This window comes from Odocoileus virginianus, chromosome 30 (genome assembly GCF_023699985.2).
Source record: "Odocoileus virginianus isolate 20LAN1187 ecotype Illinois chromosome 30, Ovbor_1.2, whole genome shotgun sequence".
NCBI lineage: Eukaryota > Metazoa > Chordata > Mammalia > Artiodactyla > Cervidae > Odocoileus > Odocoileus virginianus.
In genome coordinates, this window is record NC_069703.1 from 28,197,797 (window position 1) to 28,223,101 (window position 25,305).

Here is a 25,305-nt window from a genome sequence, read left to right on the forward strand (position 1 = left end):
TTGCTTCTCACTACTTTTTAGGATCTGCTGTATATGGGAAGAAAAACCTGGGAAAGAATAGATATGCATTTGTGCATGGCTGAATTAAGTTCCTGTACACCTTATACAAACACAACACTGGACATCAACTCTGTACCAATATGAGATCAAAATGAAATTGCACAGAAAGCAAAAAGGGGAGGGGGGACATGAAAAATGCTGCCTCCTTGTGGCCATTTTCCATAACGACAACGTCCAAAGCTGTGCTGACGGGCACTTAATATTCAGAAGGCCCATGGGGATGTGACTAAACAACACCCGCTTTCAAGGAATGTTCTAGGAGCATTTATCAAAACGTTTATCAAAATGTTCAAGAGTCAATTGTAAAAGGTTTCACTCATACCCTTTAAAAAAAGACAGGAAATGTCAATCTTGCTAAATATTAGAGAAATCCAAATCAAAACTACAATGAGGTATCACCTCACACTGGTCAGATGGCCTTTGTCAAACACTCGAAGAACCAAGGCTGGAGGGGGTGTGGAGAAATGAGAGCCCTCCTCCATCAATGCTGGAATATAACCCAGAAACAGCCACTATGGAACCCGTGCGCGCTAAGTCACTTCAGTCGTGTCTGACTCTTTCCGGTCCTGTGGACTGTGACCCGCCAGGCTTCTCTCTCCATGGGGTTCTCCAGGCAGGAATACTGAAGTGGGTTGCCACGCCCCCCTCCAGGGGACCTTCCCCAACCAGAGATTGAACCCATGTCTCTTATGTTTCTTGTGTCGGCAGGTGGGCTTTTTACCACTAGCGCCGCCTGGGAAACACATGGAGACAGTGTGAAGGTTCCTTAAACAACGAAAATGGGAACAAAATTACAATATTCCTGTCAACTTAAGAAATATCCACAACCTAAAAGTTGAGTTATGTTTTATTCATTGGGAACTTTTAGGATTTCAAGCCCAGGAGACACCATCTCAAGTAACCCTGAGGGAACTGCTCCCAGGAGGTGAAGGGAGGAGACAGCTTACACAGAACTCTGTAACGAAGGGCAGGTAGTCTGAACATCAAGACTATTGTTAAAGAAAACAAGATATCCTGAATAAAGGGATTTAGTGCTTTTCTGTGTAGGGGAAGATGCAGGAGTCCGGGCTCCCTGAAATCATTCCTTTCAGGTGCACCTCACCTGTCTGGGGCCAGTGTCCTGTTTTCACATCCTGAGCTTCCTTTCCTCAGGGCTCACCTTAGACTGTCTGCAGTCTGATGGCTGCTAGAGAGCAGACATGCTTCTCCTTCCTGAGTTCCCTGAGGGCTCACTGGCTCACAGGAGGGCTGCGATTGCTGGTGACTATGACATCCTTGTTTACTGATACAGCAGGAAACAGTCCACTTCTCACTCCCTAACACCATACACAAAAATAAATTCTAAATAATTTACACATCTCAATGTGAGGACACTCTAAAACTCTTGAGGAAAATATAGGCAGAAAAAGCTTTGTCGTAAATCACAGCAGCAAGTTCCTTTTGGATACATACCTTAAGAGTAACAATAAATAAAAATAGGCCAAAGGGATGTAATTAACCTTAGTGGAATTTTCACAGCTAAGGAACCCCTACATAAAAGAAAAAGACAACACTCAGAATAGGAAAAATATTTCAAACAAAGATCCCCACAAAGAATTCATCTCCAAAATATACAGACAGCTCAAGCAGCTCAATATCAAAAAACAAAAATACCCAATAAGAAATGGGCCAAAGGTCTCAATGGACATTTCATGAAGAAGGCATACAGATGGCCATTAAGCACTTGAAAAGGTGCGCGGCATCACTAATGGTTAGAGGAAGGCCAATCAAAAGTCCAGGGAGCTATCACCTCACCCCGGTCAGAACGGCCGTCTCAGAGAACCTCCAGCAATACCTGTTGCAGAGGATGTGGAGAGAAGGGAACTCCCCTGCACTCGTGGTGGGAACGTAAATCGGCCCGTCCAATAGGCAAAGAGTATGAAGTTTCTTTTTAAAAACTAAACATAGAAGTACCATAGGATCCAGCAGTCCCACACCTGGGTGTAGATAGGGAGAAAACCAAAATTTGAAAAGACGCCTGCAGCCCTATGATCACAGCTACACTAGGACCATAAGCAGGACACGGCAGCAATCTGAGAGCAGAACACAGATGAACAGATAAAGAAGATGGGGTACCTAGACATAATACAGTATTATTCAGCCATTAAAAGGGATCAAATAATGACATTTCCAGCCACAGGGAGGAAAGTAGAGGTGATCATTCTAAGTGAAATAGGGGAGACAGAGCAAAATAAGAATCATATGGCATCACTTCTAGGTGGAATCTAAAAATGGAGACACATGAACTGCTTTACCAAAGAGAAACGGCCTCACAGACATGGTTCCCAAGAAGAAGCTTACAGTTCCCAAGGAGGAAAAGTGGAAGGCAGGGAGAAATGAGCTGGTTCAGATTAACATACATACACACTACTCTTTATAAAAACCATCCACAAGGACCCACTGCATAGCACAAGGAACCCTCCTCAACACTCCGTAATGACTTATGTGGGAAGAGAGCCTGAATAAGGACATGATGTGTCCAGCTATGCATGACTCACACCTGGAAGGGCACCCCTCACTCATCACTGTGCTCAGTCGCTCAGTCGTGTCCGACTTTTTGCGACCCCATGGACTGTAGCCTGCTAGTCTCCGCTGTCCATGGAATTTTCCAGGAAAGAATACTGGAGTGGGTGGCCATTTCCTTCTCCAGGGCATCTTCCCAACTCAGGGATCAAGTCTGAATCTGTCACATTGAAGGAGGAAACAGACAGAACAGGCTTCATCTTGAAAGCAGGACTCCACCTTGGGCTGGGCTGTGGACTTTGAGCTCTATGTCCAGTATCTATGGAAACGATACTCCAGCTGGAAAACAAGACCCCACCACCACCACCATGGAAGAGCCCCAGGGCTCTTGTACCTAGACTCTCCCATTGCCTAAAAGAATACCCTAATTATCTGTGTAACTGAATAGAATCACAAATTCTATTGTGCTTATTGGGGCATGACCACAGGCCTATTGATAATCGTCCACTGTTAACTACCTCGACTTAAGACATAAGAATCATGGGTTAACTTTGATTGTATCTTTCTTTTCCTTTGTTCAGACTAGTTTCACAGAATTTGGGGAGGTTGGTTTGACCACGTACACTTAGGGTATATAAGGTTTCCACAAAAAACTGGTTGGGGTCCTTGGCTAAGAGGAGACTCTGCCTTGCTGCACTCCACTATCTGCATTGTCCTTCTGAGTGAGTTTGTTTCCCAGAGTGCGTGGCTACAACATTTGGTGCATTGGCTGGGAAACTCCTCACTTTGAGGAGCCAAGTCTCATTGGGGACTACTCCGAGTCCTTGCAGCTTGAATCTTCTAGAGGGGAGAAGGCGCCTTGCCCTTCTGGAAGGATTCTGCTTCTCAATGCCCGGACCTTTTACGTTAGCAGGTAGTGTTTGGCAGCAGGGGAACTCAGCGCTCGGATGAGGAGGAATCCCCCTGGCAAGGGTGGAAGAGAGGGCCTGATCATTGCCCTAGGAGGGACTGGAAGGTGCTCAGACCCACAGGAGCCTGGAATAGGCAGGTGGCAGTGATTGCTTGGTACACAGGTCGACGAGCGTGTTAGGGCTTAGGAAGGAAACCTGTGAAGATCATTAGGAGGCGTGTCCACACCCTCTTGGGGAAAATTATTCCCGAGCAATCACCGGGAGGTTTAGGAGAGACTGGGTTCTTCTGTGCTCGCACTCTGCCCCCCCGGGAGGGGTCCTGTCTGCTGAGAAATGCTTGACCCCCTCGGGATTGTCAGGCTAGAAGGAGGGGGATACAGAAGTGAGTACAAATTGGCTTTTCCAGAGACTGCCTGGAACGTGGGATATTTAACCCATCTGTGTCTTCATCCATGCCTGATCAAGCCCACCAAGGCAGAATGCACTTTAAAAGTTAAGGGAGAAACAGTCTTGGACCACGTGGTGTTCTGGTTCAGCCATGCTGACCGGCAGGTGAAGACACACCTATCCTCCTCTGCCTCTGGGATCTGGCAGGTAAGGCTCTTCTCACCCCAATTAGGAAGGAGGCAGAACGGTAATTTAAGTGTTTCATTGAGTGGAAATATCAGAAGTACATAGGGTACTGAGAATTTCATAGGCAGAACGAAAAGGAAAAGTAGAAGAAGGTCTGAGAAGGTAAGCAAGATGGGGGGAAGTGAATCTAAGGCAACTGTATTGGAGTACATGATTAAAAATTTAAAGAAGGGATTTGGAAGAGACTATGGGATGAAGATGACACCTAACCACCTCCACATACTCTGTGGGGTCGAATGGACCCCTGTGGGAGTAGGATGGCCACCAGAGAACATCATGAACTTAAAAATAGTGGAAGCAGTCTATACAGTATTCACAGAAGAGCCAGGACACCAGAATCAGTATTCATATATTGACGCGCGGCTAGGGTTAGCTCAGGAGAAGGCAATGGCCCCCCACTCCAGTACTCTTGCCTGGAAAATCCCACGGATGGAGGAGCCTAGTAGGCTGCAGTCCATGGGGTTGCTAAGAGTCGGACATGACTGAGCAACTTCACTTTCACTTTTCACTTTCATGCATTGGAGAAGGAAATGGCAACCCACTTCAGTGTTCTTGCCTGGAGAATCCCAGGGACGGTGGAGCCTGGTGGGCTGCCATCTATGGGGTCGCACACAGTTGGACACAACTGAAGCGACTTAGCAGCAGCAGGGTTAGCTCAAGACCCTCCTACTTGGACAAGGTTCTGTATCCAGAAGGAAAAAGGAAAAATATTAATGGCACAAAAAAAATGACTGATGATAAAAAAGGAAATTCTACAGGATTTGGACGGGGATGGCCTGACCCCTCCCCCATACTGAATGATGACGCGCCCACCGCCCAGTGCTCCACCAGGACCAGAGGCCCCCTAACGCCCGATCCAGGGCCGGGTGAAGTTCCTGCGGTGGCCGCTGCTCCTCCGCCAGTTCTCCTGGAGATTGTAGAGCCGCCACCTCGGCAGGCTCCGATCCCAGCGATGGAGACCTCTGGTCAACGCCCCCAGAATTCCACCTCAGCTGGACCTCCTCGATTGTATCCACCTCTCCCGGTGAGTACTGATGGGGAGGGGGAAGAAAACACAGGAATTAGAGGCTGCGCGCCTCCAAGGAACAGGGGGAAAGAACCCCACTACAGATGCCCTCAGAGAACTACAGCAGCTCCGGGTCAGGACTCATCTGGGCACTACCATCAGCCCCCCGCAGCCTATTATTGCCAGCCATTTTCCTCTACGGGTATGTTAAACTGGCAGAGACACACTCCACCGTACTCGGGGGAGCCACAGCCATGATTAGGCCAATGGAGACTATTGTTCGAACCCACCGCCCTACATGGGGTGACATAATCCAACTCCTAGTCTCCCTTCTCAGCCCTGAGGAGAGACACAGGATCCTAAATGAGGCCAGAAAATGGTTCAGAGAAATGGCACCTGAGGGCCCTGCAAACCCGCAGAGGTGGGAGAACCAGCCACCCCCGGTGAGAGGCCCAACTGGGGCTGTGACCCAGAGGAAGGGAGGGGCCACCTGGAGAGACATCGGCAGGTATTTTACAAGGCCTCAAGGTGGGGGGGGGGGGGGGGGGGGCAAAAGCTATGAGTATGGCAAAACCCCCCGAAGTGATTCAAAGGGAAAGCAAATCACCCTCTGAGTTCTACGAAAGACTGTGCGAGGCCTGTAGATTTTATACGCCAATAGATCCAGAGGCTGCTGGGTCTCAGATGGTAATAAATGCAGCCTTTGTGTCTCAAGCCTACCCCGAAAATGTCAGATGGGGGTCACCAAGTGACTCATGAATTTTTATACATCCCTGAATGCCCAGTACCTTTGTTGGGAAGAGACTTGCTGTCTAAATTGGGGGCACAAGTGACCTCCCCCCCCACCCCACGAAAGGCCCACTCTTCAAGTGAGCTCAACCACCCATTTACTCTTCCTCTAGGTAACCCCTCAAGATGAATGGAGGTTGCACGATCTCCTGGAAGGGCTAAACATTCGAGAGAGAGAGTTAACACAACAATTCCCTGAGGTCTGGGCAGAAGACAACACCCCCAGGCTTGCAAAACATGTCCCAGTGGTAACAGAACTCAAACCTGGTACAATTACATCAGGCCTGCCTTGGGCCTGCAAGACCTTGCTAAGCCGTTTACTCTTTACATGACTGAAAAGGACAAGGCAGCTACGGGAGTGTTGTCCCAGACTATGGGGACCTGGGACAGACCCGTGGCTTCTCTCGAAATGGCTGGACAGCGTTGCCCCCGGGCGGCCAGGATGCTTATGGGCAGTTGCTGCAGTTGCCTTACTGGTCCGGGAGGCAACCAAGCTGACTTTGGGCCAAGATTTGATCGTAAAAGTCCCGCATGAGGTCAACACCCTCCTGCGAGGGGACCCCCATAAATGGCTGTCGACATCCCGGATTACTCAGTACCAGGGACTGTTATGTGAGAACCCCCATGTTACTATTGAGCCTTGTCGGGCCCTGAATCTGGCCACTCTCCTTCCTGTGGGAGAAGGTGGGCCCTCACATGATTGCAAGGAAAGCCTAGAAGAAGTTTATGCCAGCAGACCTGACTTGAGACCAGCCAGTCCCGGACCCAGGTTGGGTCCTGTACCCCAACGGCACCAGCCTGGTGAAACGAGGACAACGACTGTCGGGATGTGCAGAGTCACGGAAGAAGACATCGTTGGGGCTAGTTCTCCGCCATCACACTGGTCCGCTCAACAGGCTGAGCTGCATGCTGTAACCCGGGCCCTCCGGAGGTCAGAAGGTAAGAAGACAAACACTGACGCAGACCCCAGGTGGGCCTGTGCCGCACTGCATGCACGCGGGGCTCTGTGCAGGAGAGAGGCCTTTGACAGCTAGTGGGAAAGACACTAAAAATAAGGAAGAAATTAAGACCCTATTAGATGCTGCCTGGGAACCACAAAGGTTGCAGTCATACAGGACTGCTGAGGACATCAAAAGGAGGATGCCCCCCGGGCTCATGGATCAGACTGGCAGATGAGACCACTAAACAAGCAACCAAGGGCTTGGGGGTGACAAGCGAGGCCCCTACTAAAGCTCTCATATTGGCGGAGCTGCCTGAGCTAACGCTGGAGTCTCCAAAATACACTGAAACCCAAAACCAACTAGCCAAAGTGAAAGGGGCCATCAAGACTGAAAAGGTATGGTGAGAATTGCCAAGTGGCAAATTATTGGTACCAGAGGAGCTGGCGCCCATTCTGTAAGCCAAACACACCAAGCGACCCACCTAGGCCACAATAAACTGGAAGAGCTAATTCAAAAATATTTCTTGGTTCCCCGCCTCTCTTCCCTATGCAGGACAGTGCCGGGAGCCAGCACACGAGATCCCACCCATGAAAACATCATGAGGAGAAGACCTGACAAGCAAGGCAGATCAGGACTTCAGGGATTTCGAAAAGCTGCCCCGGCACTCACTTTAAAGATGATCTCTGTCCTTCTGATGCTTGCTGTATTAGACCACTCCCCAATTTCTGTGACACAGGTAGAAGGCCTTCCCCAATCTCTCTCCAAACAGAATCAACTTAGAACTTTAATCAATATGTCCTCCCGACGGTGGTATCCTATAAGATTATCCAGGATGAAAGGAGTGTTTCAATTTAGACCCCTTTGCTGGCATTCTAGCCTGATTGACAAATGCATACTAATGCACATGACTGCTCACAACACCTTAAACAGCATAAAGAACCTGATCACACAAAAGGCCCTAATAGGCACAGAGCCCTTTGGGGGGTGAGGAAGCCCTATTAGAGAACACAAAAATATTATAGTTAAAGATTTAGAAAAATAAGAGTTTAGAATTGTTCATTTTAACCAGGAATGCTAAACAGGGGCTGCCTCACCGGAGCTGCAGAGTCTTTGTGTGGTAAACCTTTTAGATAAATTTAACTGATAACTTCTGCAAAAGGACTGACCTTTGTGTTCATTAAAGAATAGATTACAGAAAACAGCTTTGCATTCACCTAGGTCATAAAATGTCAATAGGCCCCATGGCCAGAAGATAATGTACAAGACTCTCACAAAGAAGTATGCAGAAAACACCCTGGTTTCATGAAGGATAAGCTGATGTAATATTAAACTATCTTCCCCTTAAAAATGTACTAACTTAGAATATAAAAGCTACGGTAAAAAATAAAGATTTGCCAGACTCTGCTGCACACCCCCAGTCTGGTCTCTCTCTCTCTCTCTCTCTCTCTCTCTCTCTCTCTCTCTCTCTCTCTCTCTCTCTCTCTTTCTCTCTCTCTCTCTCGCTGACGCCGTTCATCCTGAGACTTGGCCCCATCAAGGCTGGTCTCACGTGTTTTCTCTCGCCAACGCTGTTCATCCTGAGGGTATCCCCTGGATCCTGCAGAGGCTGGACCCCGGCAGGACAGAATCTCAGAACTGCACTGCCTGCTCACAGGTCAGTGCTGCCTCTCGGCACAGACAGAAACCTCCGCAGATTCAGCTAAAAGGCACGCTGCCCTTTGAACACCTGGAAGTGGACTTCACTGAAATGAAACCTCACTGACATTACCTGCTGGTCATGGGATGCACTTCTTGGGATGGGTAGAAGCTTTTCCTACCCTGACTGAAAGAGCATCAGAAGTAGCCCGGTGCCTGCTTAGGGAGGGAGATAGTCCCCAGGTTTGGAATTCCTACCAGCATTGGATCAGACAATGTGAAGAAGGAATTCATAGGGCCTGGACTCAATGGAAGGATAAGACCCCCTCTGGGCAGGGGAATCTTGAAGATCACGTCCAGGTTACTCATTGCCTAAGAGAAAACAGACACTAATCACCCCTGCCTCCGGACAGTATCTATGTATGTAACCACAGGCTTATCGGTTATTAACTGGTTGGAATGTAACCGCGGGCTTATTGATTATTAACTGTTTGAACACATAATACGTGAATGTTGGGGTTACTGTGATTGTATTTACCCTTCCTTTGTAAGCCTCAAGGGATTTGGGCTGGTGGGTTTGGACATGTACACATGGGGTATAAAAGATTTTCACTAATGCTGATCAGGGCCCTTGGCTAAGAGGAGACTCTGTCTTGGGCCCACTGGTGTAATAAACTGCACTCCACTATCTGCATTGTCCTGAGTGAGTTTGTTTCCCGGAAAGCATGGCTATAACATTTGGTGCACTGGCCAGGAAACTCCTCACTTTGAGGAAACAGGTCTCATTTGAGGCCACCCCGAGGCTTTGTAGCTTGAGTCTCCTAGAGCGGGGAAGGCGCCCCGCCCCTCTGGAAGGATTCTGCTTCTCAACACCCGGACCTTTCATGTCAGCAGGTAGTGGACGGCAGCAGGGGAACTGAGTGCTCAGGTGAGGAGGAACCCACCCAGCAGGGTGGAAGAGGGGGCCTGATCACCCCCCTGGGAGGGACTAGAAGGAGCAGGGACCCACAGGAGCCTGGAATAAGCAGGCAGCAATTGCTTGGTACACAGGTCGAAGAGCATGCTAGGGTTCAGGAAGGAAATTTGTGAAGGTCATTTAGGAGGTGTGTCCATGCCGTCTCGGGGAAAATTATTACCAAGCGATCGCCAGGGGATTTTTAGGATAGGAAACTGGTCCTTGTATGCTCGTATTCTGCCCTCCCCCAGGAGGTGTCCTGTCTGCTGTGAAATTCTTGACCCCCTCGGAATTGTTAGGCTAGAAGGAGGGGGATACAGAAGTGAGTACAAATTGGCTTTTCCAGAGATGGCCTGGGACATGGGATATTTAACCCCTCTGTGTTTTCATCCGCACCTGATCAAGCCCACCAGGGCAGAATGGACTTTAAGGGAGAAACAGTCTTGGACCATGTGATGTTCTGGTTCAGCTGTGCTGACTGGCAGGTGAAGACACGCCGATCCCCCTTCTCCCTCTGGGATCTGGCAGGTAAGGCTCTTCTCACCACAATTAGGAAGGAGGCAGAATGGCAATTTAAGTGTCACTGAGTGGAAATATCAGAAGTACATAGGGTACTGAGAACTTCGTAGACAGAACAAAAAGGAAAAGTAGAAGAAGGTCTGAGAAGGTAAGCAAGATGGGAGGAAGTGAATCTAAGGCAACTGTATTGGAGTGAAAAATTTAAAGAAGGGATTAGGAGGAGACTATGGGGTGAAGATGAAGCCTAACTGCCTCCACATACTCTGTGAGGTCGAATGGACCCCTATGGGAGCAGGATGGCCACCAGAGAACACCGTGAACTTAAAAACAGTAGAAGCAGTCTACACAGTAGTCACAGGAGAGCCAGGACACCTGGATCAATATCCATCTATTGACTCATGGCTAGGGTTAGCTTGAGACCCTCCTACTTGGACAAGGTTCTGTATCCAGAAGGGAAAGGGAAAACTATTAATGGCACAAAAATTGACTGATGATAAAAAAGGAAATTCTACAGGATTATAACAAATGGACTGGCTTTCATAGCTGATTTAGTACAACAAGTAAGCAGAACTTTAAACATCAAATGGAAACTACACACTGCATATAGGCCCCAGAGTTCTGGGGTGGTGGAATGGACCAACTGGACACGTAAAGAGACTCTTCTTTATGTGGATCATAGAGACTGACTGTTCCTGGGTGGACTTGTTTCTGATGGCTCTGCTCAGACTCAGGATGACCTCACAGTCCCATGGCTCGTCCCCATAGGAAATTGTGTTGGGGAGGCCCCCTTCCATAATAGAACAGGTGTCAAGGGGCTGAGATTTCACAGCAGATGGAACAGCCGGGTCAGGTGATAAATCAGGGAACTCAGTTTGTACAAAAAGGGTGCCATTCCCCCTTGGGGAGCAGATTCACAAATCTCTACCCGGGCATCAGATGTGGTCAAGGACTGGAAACACGACTCCTTGGCCCCACATTGGAAGGGTCCATATACTGTTGTTCTAACCAGCCCTACGCAGTTAAAGTTGCAGGTGTCACTCCCTGGATCCACCACATGAGGGTGAAGAGAGCATACCACGCAGACCTGGAGGACGCCAGCGGGCTGCACGGAGGGACCCCACTGATACCCGAGAGACTAAGATCATCCTCAGGAAGAAGAAGGAAAAGAAGATCCTGGATGAGCCCCTTCAGGATGAAGCCACACAATCAACTCCTGCTGCTTGGCCTCATCAACGTGATTTTGAATTTAACTTCCGTTTCAACTCAGGACAATGTTTTCATCTCATGGGCACATTCCTACGCAGACTTCCACAACACCTCCAACTGCTGGGTGAACCCAGTGGCTTTGTGGGCCTAAACTTTGGCCTTGGTTACCAATTGGCTGGGTAGGCTGCTGCACACTGGGATTCCCTTTTGCCCATGGCAGCATAAAGCCTAACCTACAACAAGCCCTGGCAAATCTACCTTATTTACATGCTAGGTGGACAAGGTCTGTGTTTCAATGGTATGAGTATATTGCTGTCTTATTCATACCTTCTACCTGGGGAGGCAGGTCAGTTTAGGGGAAGGGCGGGGCTTTCGGAGTCAGTGGGGTGCCACCTCCTTTTTACCTTTTTTTGGTTCTTCATGTTCAGTCATGGCCAACGGTTGGTGTATCAAGTTAGCAGTGAGCAGTGACCTGAAGTGAGATCTTAATTCCCTGCCCAGGAATGGAGACTGGGTGCGAACCAGGAATCCTAGCCACCAGACCAGCAAGGGCTAGAGGCTAGAAGCTATTTTTCCTCAGATCTTTGCCCCCAGTGAAAAATGTTTTTACCATGGAGGCAGAAACTAAATGCAGATATAAAATTTATTATTAGAGGCAAAGCATAACAACAGGCGGGAGAACACATAGAGAAATGTTTTGTTAAGATAGAAGCACGGCAGGGAACAGATGTGTGCATCCTCCCCAGTGAGGGGGAGTGCAGCAAAGAGGCGGTTAAGTCTTTCATACAGAGCAGTTCTTCCAGGTCTTTGTCTTCCTTCAGGCTGATTACCTGGTTTCTCTTCCCACACCTGACCTACTCTGGGACCCTTCCCTGGGTGCACACTCACCTCTCAGGCAGGAAGGGTCTCGAAGTGAAGGGTTCTGGGAGGAGCAAGACTTATTATGGCCTTACTATTAACTCTTGAGTTCTGACCCAAGAAGCTTTTCTGTGCATGTGTAGTGTCTCCCTTGTCCCAAAAGTCTGGGGGCAGAGGTCCCTTAATCCTTTACTCATACAGGCTTTTGCCCTCTCTTTGTCCTTGCCGTGACTGTTACCTTAAGGTGTTTACAAGAGACGAACACTGGCTATTTACTCTCTGTTGTTACTTCCATTTCAGAGGTCAAACAGGAGGCTGACTGTAAATACCTAGACTGAAGCTGTTAGGTAGTTAGAATAGGGAAAAAGAGTCCAAAATGGCGGTGGCTAAAAGGCCTGGAAGGGAAAGCCCGCAAAAGTAGAACAAAGGAAGGTCCGGAGGACCGGAGTGAAAACCTCAGGTAAAACCAACACTCCTGGCCGGCCCAATTTACGTAAGACGGGCCCAGGGACAGAAACACATAAAAGGAGGAGCCAACCCCCCCCCTTTTGCCCCCTCCCTCCCTCTCCCCCGCGCAGTGGGGCGATCGTCTCTTCGGGTCTTTGGATCAACGTGCCCTCACGCCTCAAAGATGGATTTTCCTGCTATTATCTAAATAAACAGAGCTGTAACACTGAGCTGTAACACTGGTTTAAGAGCTATAACACGGTCTGTCCTCCAAGAGCTGTGACCCGCCAGGGGGCTTTAATGTCCGTCACTCCAAATTTCTGTTGTGACGGGACAAAGAACCGAGGGGCATACACTCGCGTGACAAAGCCCACCTCTCTTCTCTCAGAAATGCTAACAGTTGTAAGTATCCAGCCTGAAGCCCACTTCTTCATGTCCCATGAAAGGCAAACAGGAGGCCAGTTATAGACGTCTAATCTGGACCCCATCTATCTGCTACATCAATAATACACTAAAGTCACCACACAGTGAGACTCCGGGTCTGCTCAAAGCCAGATCCACCTCCACGTGGTCCCAGCTGGTTCCATCTGGTTTTGTTTGTAGCTTCCTCTCTTCTCTCTAGACCCTTTACCTTAAAGACTTTTGTTACATCCTGCTAAAGGTGCGAACAAGGTTAAAAGGTTGAGAACAAGGACACCCCTATTAAGGGTTTCAGATGCTGCTACAGTACCCCCTGATCCTTTCCTGAGAACACTGCGGGGTGGGGGTGGGGGGGGTGTGTGAATTCAGGCTGAAGGGCAGACAGGTTGCTCTGGATTCTCGTGTGGGGAGGTGGGGCACAGCAACAGGCTCTGCCTGCAAACCCCAGAACCACTCACAGGTCGGCTCCAGAACCGCTCCTGGAGTGGCAAGAAGGGGTGTCCCCCTACTAGACCTGGAGGAAGGGGCGGGGTCTGCAGAGCCGCCTCATCTCCGACCTGCTGGGAGGCTCCAGGCTCAGCACAAGCTGGGTTCCTCAGAGCGCAGTGGGGCTGCCCGGGGGAGGGGCCCTGAGCCACTCACTCACCACCCTTCCTGCACCTCCTCCCTCAAGGGTGTCTGGGTGTCTCTTCCCCCAACGAAACCGTGACAGTCACCCCCACCCCGTCCCCTCAGGCAAGTGCACTAGAGACTTGACACCCGTATGGAGGCTGGTCACATGGTGGTCTCTGCCCTCACCCTCCAGAATCCCACTGCCAAGAAGGGGAGCCAGGGCTCAGCATGAACCTCACAGTTGGTGCAGACAGCACAGGTGCAGGGGGCTGCCCCTAATGGGAGGGAGGCTTTAGATAAGGGCAGGACCACCTGCTGCATGAGCTTTCCGGGGCAGCAGTGACAAACGACCACATTCGGACACTCTGAACAACAGAAGCCTGCCCTCTCTCAGTCCTGGAGACCAGACGCCTGAGGTCAGGGTGTCCCAGTGCCGCACTCCCTCCAGAGGCTCCAGCCAAGGGTCCTTCCTGCCTCTTCCAGTTTTTTGGGATCCAGGTGTCCCTGGAGCCCACACTGTTTCAATGTGTCCAAAGTGGTTTGTGAAGTTTTATGCTGGAGTGTTCTCGCTGGGTGATACTTCACATTCGGGTAGACCTGTTGAAGTTGACTGTGATCAAATAGAGACATTAACTGAGAACAATCAACATTATACCAGGCAGGCGATAGATGACATATTTGAAATAGCCAACTCAAGTACTGAAAATCATTGCATTAACTTGGTTAATCACTTTGATGTTTGGGCCTGCGGCCCTCCACCCTCAGGCCTCAGCTCCCAGAGTGTACATTTCACAGGAGAAATTGATTTCCTGCTTCCAAGCAGACAGACAGGAGATGGAACCCTTAACCTTACCTTTGAATTGTGCCATTTAACATGATGCTGGGGATGGGAGGAGGACTGGCCAATCTCCAGGACCTGCAATGGTCTGTGTTTTGGTTTTTTTTTTCTTTATACTTCTCACTAGCTTTGCCTGTTTACTCAGATGTGGGTTGAAATTGTTCTTTGTGTGCTCACTAGTTACTCACTTCAGAAGCCACTTGGAGCCATCAGAGAAACTGAATTTCAGAAGATATAGCTAATCAGAAACCCAATGTTCATTATTCAGAATTGTTTGTTTTTCCTGGAGTAAATAGTTACTAGAACCACAAAGTAAATAATAAAAGTTAATACCACTACAATATAACATTTAACATGGATTCATCTGAGCTTTATTTACACACAAAGGTGAGCATCTGAACTGCCCCTTGGTGTGGGCGGCAAAACCTTTCAGTGAGCTCCCCCAGGTTGAGTAAGAAATAGGAGAATTTTCTCTGCATTTATCATGCACTAGGCTGGGTATGAGGAATTCACAGATACTGCGACTTTTAATGATCTGAGTTATAAGTGTTACAGAAGCAGGTCTGTGTTTCCCGTAGGGCATGTGTTCTCCAGCATGTTCAACCCTTTGTGATCCCATGGACTGTAGTCCGACAGGCTAGTCTGTCAGTGGGGTTTCCCAGGCAAGAATACTGGAGTGGGTTGCCATTTCCTTCTCCAGGGGATCTTCCCGACCCAGGGAAGAGGAGTTAGGACACGTCCTGTGGATCAAGGGTAAGGGGGCACACCAAACCTTTGGGTGTTTGGTGTTTCTCCTGGCCCAGTTCAGTTCAGTTCAGTTGCTGTCGTGTCTGACTCTTTGCGACCCCATGGACTGCAGCACGCCAGGCCTCCCTGTCCATCACCAACTCCGGGAGTTTATTCAAACTCATGTCCATCGAGTCAGTGATGCCATCCAACAGTCTCATCCTCTGTTGTCCCCTTCTCCTCCCGCCTTCAATCTTTCCCAGCATCAGGGTCTTTTCCAATGAGTCAGTTCTTAGCACCAGGTGACCAAAGTATTTCACTCTAATTGATGATCCACACACAGGATTTTCTGAGGCTCTGCTTGGCCAAGGGACCAGTTGAGCATGAAGAACTGCTGCCACCCTGTGGCTACATCTAGTAGTACAACTTTAAAACCAGTTCTCAAGGAGTCTTGCTATTCAAAGGGCCTGTGGTGGTTTAGTAGTTCAGTAGTGTCCAACTCTTTGTGACCCCATGGACTGTAGCCTGCCAGGCTCTTCTGTCCATTGGGTCTTCCAGGCAAGAATACTGGAGTGGGTTGCCATTTCCTTCTCCAGGGGAACTTCCCAACCCAGGGATCAAACCCAGGTCTCCTGCATAGCAGGCAGATTCTTAACCAACTAAGCAATCAGGGAAGCCTAATTCTATTCAAAAGACCTGAGAGTCTGTAGATGACACCTGCCCTTCAAGTAATGTCCCTAGGAAAATCATCAGAAAAAGAATTCAAAGCAGGGCCCAGTCTCAAGAGGTACATTGTACTCACACTGTCTATGGTCCAAAAGCATTTGGAAACATACTCCACATGACCACCTTCAAAAACAAGGAATCACCTCATATTGCTCAGACAGACCAGTATCAAAAAGATCTACTGAAACTAAGTCCCACAGAGGGCTTAAGAGAAAAAGAAATCCTCCTTTCCTCCTTGTTGGTATGCAAATGCATACAGGAAATATGCAAAGTAGCACAGGGATTTCTTTTAAAAAAAAAACTAATATATTGCCCTTACTTTTCTAACACAAGTTATTATAAGTATGACCTAGCTTTTTAAATATACTAATCAAGTACCTAAATACATAAGGCTCATAGAGACAGACAGTCCATAGTTTTGACATTTACTAGGAAGAAAATAAAAAATAAATTTTAGCGCTACCACCTCACAGCTGTCAGAATGGCCATTATTAAAAAGTCTACACACTAATGCTGGAGCAGTTGTGGAGAATAAGGAACCATATATAATTGATCAGTGACAATATACTGATGTGAACATTTTAGTGGCATGTACAAATACATATTAAGTAGTGTTATGATAACTATTAGTGTTGGCACGATTATTTTCTTCATGTCTTTTTCATATATTCCTTTTGAGATTCTGTTCCATTATATGTTATCACAAGATATTAATATAGTTTCCTACACTATACAATGGGCTTCCTTCATAGGTCAGTCAGTAAAGAATCTGCCTGCAATGCAGGAGACCTGGGTTTGATTCCTGGGTCGGGAAGATTCCCTAGAGAAGAAAATAACAACCCACTCCAGTATTCTTGCCTGGAGAATTCCATGAAAAGAGGAGACCGGCAGGCTACAGTCCATGGGGTCACAAGAGTCGGACATAACTTAGCAACTAAACCACCACCACAGTAGGTCCTGGTGGTTTCTTTCGTGTGTATTATGTATCTGTTAAGAATCCCAAACTCCCACAGAGGCCGCGGAGCCGGCGGGAGCCGGGCGCGCCGCCGAGCCGCGCGCCATGGGCAACATCCAGAAGAAGCTGACGCGCAGGAGCGAGGGCGGCAAGCGGCAGGAGAAGGGCACGCCGCGGCGGGGCCGGGCGCCGGGGGCCGGCGCGGACAAGCGGGACCGACCGCGGGCCCCGGCCCCGGCGGGCGGCGCCAACGGGCAGCCGGGAGGCGGGCTGGCCGCCGGGGAGCCCGCGGCCGGCGCGTCCCCGGGACCCGACGCGCCCCCGCCCGCGCCCGCCGCCCCGGTGGGCCCCGCCGCCCTGAAGAGCCAGGGCAACGAGCTCTTTCAGAATGGGCAGTTCTCCGAGGCGGCGCTCAAATACTCGGCGGCGATCGCGCAGCTGGAGCCCGCAGGAAGTGGAAGTGCAGCCGATCTAAGTATCTTCTATTCAAATAGAGCAGCATGTTACCTCAAAGACGGAAACTGCAGTGGCTGCATTCAGGATTGTAACAGGGCCCTGGAACTTCATCCATTCTCCATCAAGCCTCTTTTTCGACGTGCAATGGCCTATGAAGCTGTAGAGCAGTATCAGAAAGCTTACGTGGATTATAAAACAGTGTTGCAAATAGACTGTGGAATCCAGATAGCAAATGACAGTTAACAGGATAACAAAGATTTTGATCGCTCTGGATGGCCCAAACTGGCGGGAGAAGCTGCCACCCATTCCTGCTGTGCCCACCTCCGCACAAGTGCGGGCTTGGCGGCCTGCGGCAGAGACGCCCCCAGACCAAGTGGGAGATTCCTGCCACCATCCCCAGCCGGGCACACCAGGTGAAAAAGTATTTAAAACCCTTAAAGAAGAAGGAAATCAATGTGTAAAAGACAAAAACTACAAAGATGCTCTTAGTAAATACAGTGAATGCTTAAAGATTAACAACAAGGAATGTGCCATTTATACAAACAGAATTATCAGAAAAGTTTAAACGATCTCAATAAAGTTCTCCTACTAGACCCAAGTATTGTTGAGGCAAAAATGGAACTGGAAGAGGTAACCAGAATCCTTAATATTAAGGACAATACAGCATCATTCAACAAAGAAAAGGAGAGAAGGAAAATTGAGATTCAAGAGGTGAGTGAAGGCCATCAGGAAGAGTCTGAGAGGACCGTGAAGGAAGCCCCCACGGACGGCCTTGCTTCTGAGAAGGAGGACACCAGTAATGGGCCACAAGAACTCTATGAGAAACTGCTGATCTCCAGGCCTAACAGTGCCTACGAATTTGGTCAGGTCATAAACGCCATCAGTACGAGGAAAGATCAAGGAGCCTGTGCACACCTGCTAGCCATCACTGAACCCAAAGATTTGCCAGTGTTGTTGAGTAACAAACTTGAAGGGGACACGTTCCTCCTCCTCCTCCAGTCTCTGAAAAGTCATCTTATTGATAAAGATCCCTCCTTGGTGTATCAGCATCTTTTATATCTGAGCAAAGCAGAAAGGTTTAAGATGATGTTGACACTAATTAGCAAAGACCAAAAGGAGCAGATGAAGCGGCTCTTTGATGACCTCTCAGATGCACCAAACAAACACTTTACTTTAGAAGATGTGCAGGCCCTCAAAAGGCACTATGATGTTTAAATCAAGATAATGGTTAGATTTCTTCCATGTATGTATGTGTTCCGGTAATGCCAGTGAGATGGTATTGTAATAGAGTTGCATGGATAAAACCTGGCTTAGAAAAGATCCCTTGGTCTGGACTATAAAATATTTTACTTATTTTTATACACAGAACACGTATATTCTACAATCTCCTTTTTATTAGTTGTAAATATTTTCTTATGTACCAGAGCTAACATCTTTATATTTAATAATAAGTATATTTGGAACTTGTTAAGATGCATTTTAACTTATACTATACATTTTCTCTTAATGACTTGTTAAAATTTTGAGTTAAATTCTACTTCTTTGGGCTATGAAGCAGTCCTCTTAAGTTTGGTAGAAATGTCATTTCTTTATAGTTCATTTTTAAAAGTGAAAATCATTAACAGTGATTATTACATCACCTTTATTTCCTGCTAAGATATATATAAATCCCATTTTATATTACTTGTGGATGACAGGCCTCTAAGATGAAACACAACATTTAAGTCTATAATAGGAAATGATTATTAAATAAATTTTGGTTATTTAGAGCTATAAGAGGAACGTATTTTTTCTAATAGGGAAGTATTGCCTACTAATTAAGAACAGAAATTGCCAAAAATTCTATTACTAGATTTTTGAAGGCTGGTTTCCCTTATGTGTTGTTTATATAAGCAATAACAGAACAGCCACTGTATAAAAGCAACCAAGCCTGCATTTCTATTTGAATTGTCACTTGCACATTTCCCCCAAACATTTTAAGTTACTTCTCCCTCTTTTGTTCCCTCCTCCTTTAAGCATGATCATATTTATTCCCTTAGTGCAAAAGGGAAAATGAAGAACTCTTTATATTGAGAGCTCACTTGTCACTTGGGTCAAAGTAAAGGTATTTCTTATAATAAAACATTCAGGTCTCTAAAAAAAAAGAATCCCAAACTCCTAATCAATCCCTTCTACCTTTTCCCTTTGGTAACCATACATTTGTTTCCTATTTTTGTGAGTCTACCTCTGTTTCATAAATAAGTTCATTAGTATCATTTTTCTTACATTCATTCCACATATAACTGATACCATATGATATATGTCATTTCTCTGACCTCACTTAGTATGATAATCTCTAGGTCCATCTATATGTGGCTGTAAAAGGCATTACTTCATTCTACTTTATGGCTCAGTAACAGTACACTGGTATGTGGTTGTCTGTGCATGGAAACACATAAATATATCGCATCCTCTTTATCCATTCATCCAACAATGGACAGTTATTAGGTTGGCTCCATGTCTTGGCTGTTATAAATTCTACTGCTATGAACGTAGGGGTGCACGTATCTTCTCAAATTAGATTTTTTGTCTTTTCCAGATATCTGACCAGACATGAGACTGCTAGATCATATGACTATACTTTTAGCTTTTTACAGAATCTCCGAGCTGTTCTCCATATTGGCTACACCAATTTATATTCCTACCAACAGTCCAGGATGGTTCCTTATTATCCACAACTGCTCCAGCATTTGTAGACTTTTTAATGATGGCCATTCTGATGGCTGTGAGGTGGTACTGTCTCTATGAGCCTTACATATCTAAGTACTTGATTAGTATATTTAAAAAGCTAGGTCGTAGTTCTAATAACTTGGGTTAGAAAAGTAAGGGCAATATATTTGTCAGATGAGTCAACAGAATCTTATTATATATAGTTATATGTTGACCTTATTTTAGGAGTCTGGCAGGGTGATGGTGGCAAACAAAGGATGAGATTTAATAGGAGATAACAGACTGGTTCCAAATAGGAAAAGGAGTACATCAAGGCTGTATATTGTCACCCTGCTTATTTAACTTATATGCAGAGTACATCATGAGAAACGCTGGGCTGGAAGAAGCACAAGCGGGAATCAAGATTGCCGGGAGAAATATCAATAACCTCAGGTATGTAGATGACACCACTCTTATGGCAGAAAGTGAAGAGGAACTAAAAAGCCTCTCGATGAAAGTGAAAGAGGAGAGTGAAAAAGTTGGCTTAAATCTCAACATTCAGAAAACTAAGATCATGGCATCTGGTCCCATCACTTCATGGGAAATAGATGGGGAAACAGTGGAATCAGTGTCAGACTTTATTTTTTTGGGCTCCAAAATCACTGCAGATGGTGACTTCAGCCATGAAATTAAAAGACGGTTACTCCTTGGAAGGAAAGTTATGACCAACCTAGATAGCATATTAAAAAGCGGAGACATTACTTTGCCGACAAAGGTCCGTCTAGTCAAGGCTATGGTTTTTCCAGTGGTCATGTATGGATGTGAGGGTTGGACTGTGAAGAAAGCTGAGCGCCAAAGAATTGATGCATTTGAACTGTGGTGTTGGGAAGACTCTTGAGAGTCCCTTGGACTGCAAGGAGATCCAACCAGTCCATCCTAAAGGGGATCAGTCCTGTGTGTTCATTGGAGGGACTGATGCTGAAGCTGAAACTCCAATACTTTGGCCACCTCATGCAAAGAGTTGACTCATTGGAAAAGACCCTGATGCTGGGAGGGATTGGGGGCAGGAGGAGAAGGGTACGATAAGAGGATGAGATGGTTGGATGGCATCACCGACTCGATGGACATGAGTTTGAGTAAACTCCGGGAGTTGGTGATGGACAGGGAGGCCTGGCGTGCTGTGATTCATGGGGGTTGCAAAGAGTCGGACACGACTGAGTGACTGAACTGAACTGAACTGATACTTATATATGTAGAAGGGCATATAATTCTCCAAGCAAACAGTACTATTTGCTTTTATGACATCAATTTTGAATGCTTGTGTGCCACTTAATGACAGTGTTTATGTCCTGTAAGCAAATTGTTCGGGAAATAGTTTAAGCTGAATTTCAACTTTCCGTGCTGATGGGAGAGCTAGAGCACCTTCCCTGAGTCTTAAGGGGATATTTTACTCTCCATTTCTGACAAAGTCTCTTACACTTTAGCAGGTTACTTTTAACAATGCTTCTTAGTGCTATAACTACAAAGATTACAAAAAAAATATAGAACGGATGCTAGATCTCCAATGAAAATATATCAGTGATCAATGGAATCTCTTCCAATTCATGTGTGTTAATAGGTCCACTACTGGGAATCAAAAAAAAAAAAAGATTAGCTAAGAGGTATCAATGTTACACCTTATTGTTCTGATATACAAACTACTGGGACAATTGCCAAAATGACAGTTGGGAACATTAGGGATAATACACCCATTTAGTGTGGATAGATCACAGAACAGCATATGCAAATTACAAGTATTATCTCAGTTTGATGTGAAGGGGGAGTGTTGAAGGAGTTAGCTAGCATATAATTTTCTGGGTCTCCTAGAGGGTCAGATGAGAATACTATTAGAATTATTAAGACTAATAATAAGAACAAAGCAACCAAGGAATCCTCAACTTTGTAGTTTGGATGAAATGAGATTTTGCTAGAACTGGATGAGATCCCTGTTGGATTACTAGACTCTGTTTCATGAAAGATTAGTAGTTAATCGACTGCTAAAACTGCAATTAAAAAAAAAAAAGGGAAGATAAAATGGAAGGCAAAGAATCCAATGAAGAACAGAATCCTCCTGTGATCCTTTTGAATAACTTAGTGCCAATGGGAAAAATGGCTAAAACAAAACTTGACAAACCTGTTTCTCCTCAAAGGGACATTTAGACTCATTGCAACAGGTAACACATAAACACTACAGCTATTAAAGAAACAGTAAGCTGGTTCTAATGTTCATAATTCTAATAGAGTGTAAAATCCACACACAGGCTTCTTGCTACATGAATAAAGAAACAAAGAACATGGAACCTCCATTTCCATGTAAGTAACAAATAATCCATAGATTGTTTACATATTGGTACACATGACTTGTCCTTCATGTACAATGTATTGCTAGAAATAAATCTGTTGTGATTTCATTTGCAAAAGTAAACAAATACAAGGCAAACAATGGGAATTTCATAATGATATTTGATAGGGACGGTAGATCAATAAATGCACTGTTAACAATTATGATTAACATCTTGAATTTTCAAATGTTCATCATTACTGTTCTTACAGTCAAAACACAATGATGATTTTTCCTTTCATTGCCATGTTTCAATTCCAAGTAAGAATATTGATGACATTCATTATATTGTTAGTTTTATAAGTTTTTTTCAAAATTTTTCATAAATTTGTAGTAGGTTTGGATTTATTAACATGGTAGAATTGTTTGTGTTATCCTAATGAATTTGGATGAGTGATCTTGGGGATTAATTTTTTTTTTTTAATATATAGGGTAACTGTTAGTAGTTTTTGGTAATGCAAAAGCCATGGCTACTAAGCATGATGCTGAGGTTTGAGTTAAAAATCGTCTTGGGTATATTCCCTTTCTGTAATGATGGAAATACAGATTAAAGTCACAATGCAATATCTGTTCACATTCACTAAACAATTAGAATCAAGATCAAATATTAACAGCAATGTAGAAAATCAGAAACCATACGCTTTGCTTGTGGATATGGAAAATAGCAGACTATATGCATAATAGTTTGGTATTTCCTCAGAAAGATAAAAATACAGTTACTGTTTATTTCACCAACTGTTTACTTCTCTGCTCTTGGATACACATGTCAATAACTGAAAACAGCTGTTCAAACAACTGGCACACAACTATTCCTAGCAACATTACTCATAATAGCCCAAAGGTAGATGAAAGGTTGTTGCTGAGCTGTGAACAATGCCGGGATTCTTGGCCTCCAGAGAGGAATTCAATCCTGGGCCAGTGACAAGGCTTGATCGCTCAGAGTTTTTGTGTAATACAGTTTTATTAAAGTACAAAAGAGATAGAGAAAGCTTCTGACACAGACATCAGAAAGGGACAGAAAGAGTGCCCCCTGCTAGTCTTTAGCCAGGTGATACACAGCTACTAGCTGGCTGCTGATTAGAGGAAGGCAATGTCTCAAAACTCAGAGACTGGCACCAGGCCCCTCACCCACATATAACACTGGCACAAGGTGAGTTGTCCTGGCCAAAAACGATCAACATGAATCCTGAAGAAAGACAGGATCCAAGCAAAAACATAGTCTCATTAACGTAGCTTAAGAGAACATTTGCATGCATAAAACACACTGGTTTGTCAAGTCAGTTCTGAGTCTTAGGCAGAACTGACTTGAAGACAGAGTCTAGGGTAAATACATAGTTCATTAACATAGCTTAAGAAAAACATTTCCATAAGAAAAATGCATTGGTTAGCTCAAGGTTTGAGAAAAGTTAAGTTCAGGCGGAACCAGGGCAACACAGAATTTTACAGAAACCTCTTTTTAAATTTGCATTTTACATTTACATTTAAAGTCGCTCAGTCGTGTCCGATTCTTTGTGACTCCATGGACTACAGTCCATGGAATTCTCCAAGCCAGAATACTGGAGTGGGTAGCGTTTCCCTTCTCCAGGGGATCTTCCCAACCCAGGAAATTGAACCGGGTCTCGCATTGCAGGTGGATTCTTTACTAACTGAGCTATCAGGGAAGCCAAAAATCTGACACTTGTAGTTTATTCACTCCATTTGGAGACCCCTAGGCCTTCCTATCTGTTACCCTCTCGTTCCCCCCTTTTCTTTTAGGAGAATTATGTTGCCTAAGGAAAGGGGCATCATCTCTAAATTGGTGAGGCAACATATTCTCCTAACCCTCATATTGAGGGTCTCTGATCCAGGGGCCCCAAGTAGTAGTTGGAGGAGTGGCAGGAGTTTGAGCAACCATTTGTAACTTAAAAGCCTTCATGCACCTAGAAACAAATCCAGCTACACAGTTACAGATGCAGGGAGCAAACAGCAAGAACAGAACAATCAGCAAAGTTAAAAGTCACATTATGTCCACAGTTAAGGTACAAAGTGTTGCACCAGTCCATATTAGGATTATTAGATGTCATCAGATTAAGAAGAGGCATCACATATGGTTGCTGTTGTTGAAGGTATTCAGAGACTTGGAGAAAGTCTTTTCCTTGAAGTGGAGATTGTCACCACGGGAAGCCTTCCACTGATGAAGAGGGGAGGGAGTGCTCCACAGACCCAGCAGTTAGACCAATTGTGGAATGTGGCCTAGGAGTGAGCCCAGGACAGGAAGGAATTGTCTTGAGGATCAAACAGCAGACTCAGGACTTTTGGAGTCAGCAGAAGCAGGCTCACATAGATTATCAGGCCCATCTGAAAAGTAAAGTCAGAGCATAGGAAGTAAAGACATAAAATGACATCACTTAGTTCTGTTCAGGGTGCCACTTCTTAACACGAGTGTGATGTACCCACAAATCAATTCCTGGCACTTTAACAGCTGTGGGAGAAGAAAGAATAACCTAGTAACGGCCTTCCCAGAGGGGCTCAAGGGATGGGCCCACAGACCCCAATGTTTTTATCGAGATCTTGGTTCCTGGCTCAAATAGAGGCTTGCTTGACTCAGAGGCTGGGTCAGAAGTCACCTCCTGGAGTTCCTTTAATGCCTGTTGAAAAGCTGAGAGCTGAATTAAATAATTAGTTAATTCTAAGGCTACAGGGTCTAAAACAATGTCTGTGAATAAGAAGGGACTTCCATAAATACATTCAAAGGGGGATAGTCCCTCCTTTTGGGGGGCAATTTGAGCCCTCATTAAAGCTATGGGTAGAACTTTTAAGCATTGCCCTGCGTCTCTTGAGTTAATTTGTGCAGAGGTCTCTTAATAATGTCATTAGCTTTTTCAACCTTTCCTGAGGATTGGGATCTCCAGGAACAGGGTAAGTGACATTCTATTCCTAGAGCTTCTGACAACCCGAGTTACAGAAGCTTTAAAGGCGGAGCCATTGTCACTCTGAAGGCTCCGTGGCAGCCCCAAACCTGGGGATAATTTCATGGATTAAAATCCTTATAACTTCCTTAGC

At 45.9% G+C, this 25,305-nt stretch overlaps 1 long non-coding RNA gene and 1 pseudogene across 3 annotated transcripts in view; one reads left to right on the forward strand and one right to left on the reverse strand.

Annotated features, from left to right (window-relative positions):
* Nucleotides 1-6,728: 6,728 nt before the first annotated feature.
* Nucleotides 6,729-18,971, forward strand: LOC110127652 (sperm-associated antigen 1 pseudogene; annotated as a pseudogene).
* A 4,234-nt stretch (nucleotides 18,972-23,205) lies between these two features.
* LOC110127639 (uncharacterized) overlaps nucleotides 23,206-25,305 on the reverse strand; it is a 28,221-nt gene continuing 26,121 nt past the window's right edge. For all 3 annotated transcript variants that reach the window (XR_002310846.2, XR_002310845.2, XR_011484711.1), the window contains exon 4: nucleotides 23,206-24,600. This is a non-coding gene — a long non-coding RNA (uncharacterized lncRNA). The remainder of the gene's footprint in view (nucleotides 24,601-25,305) is intronic.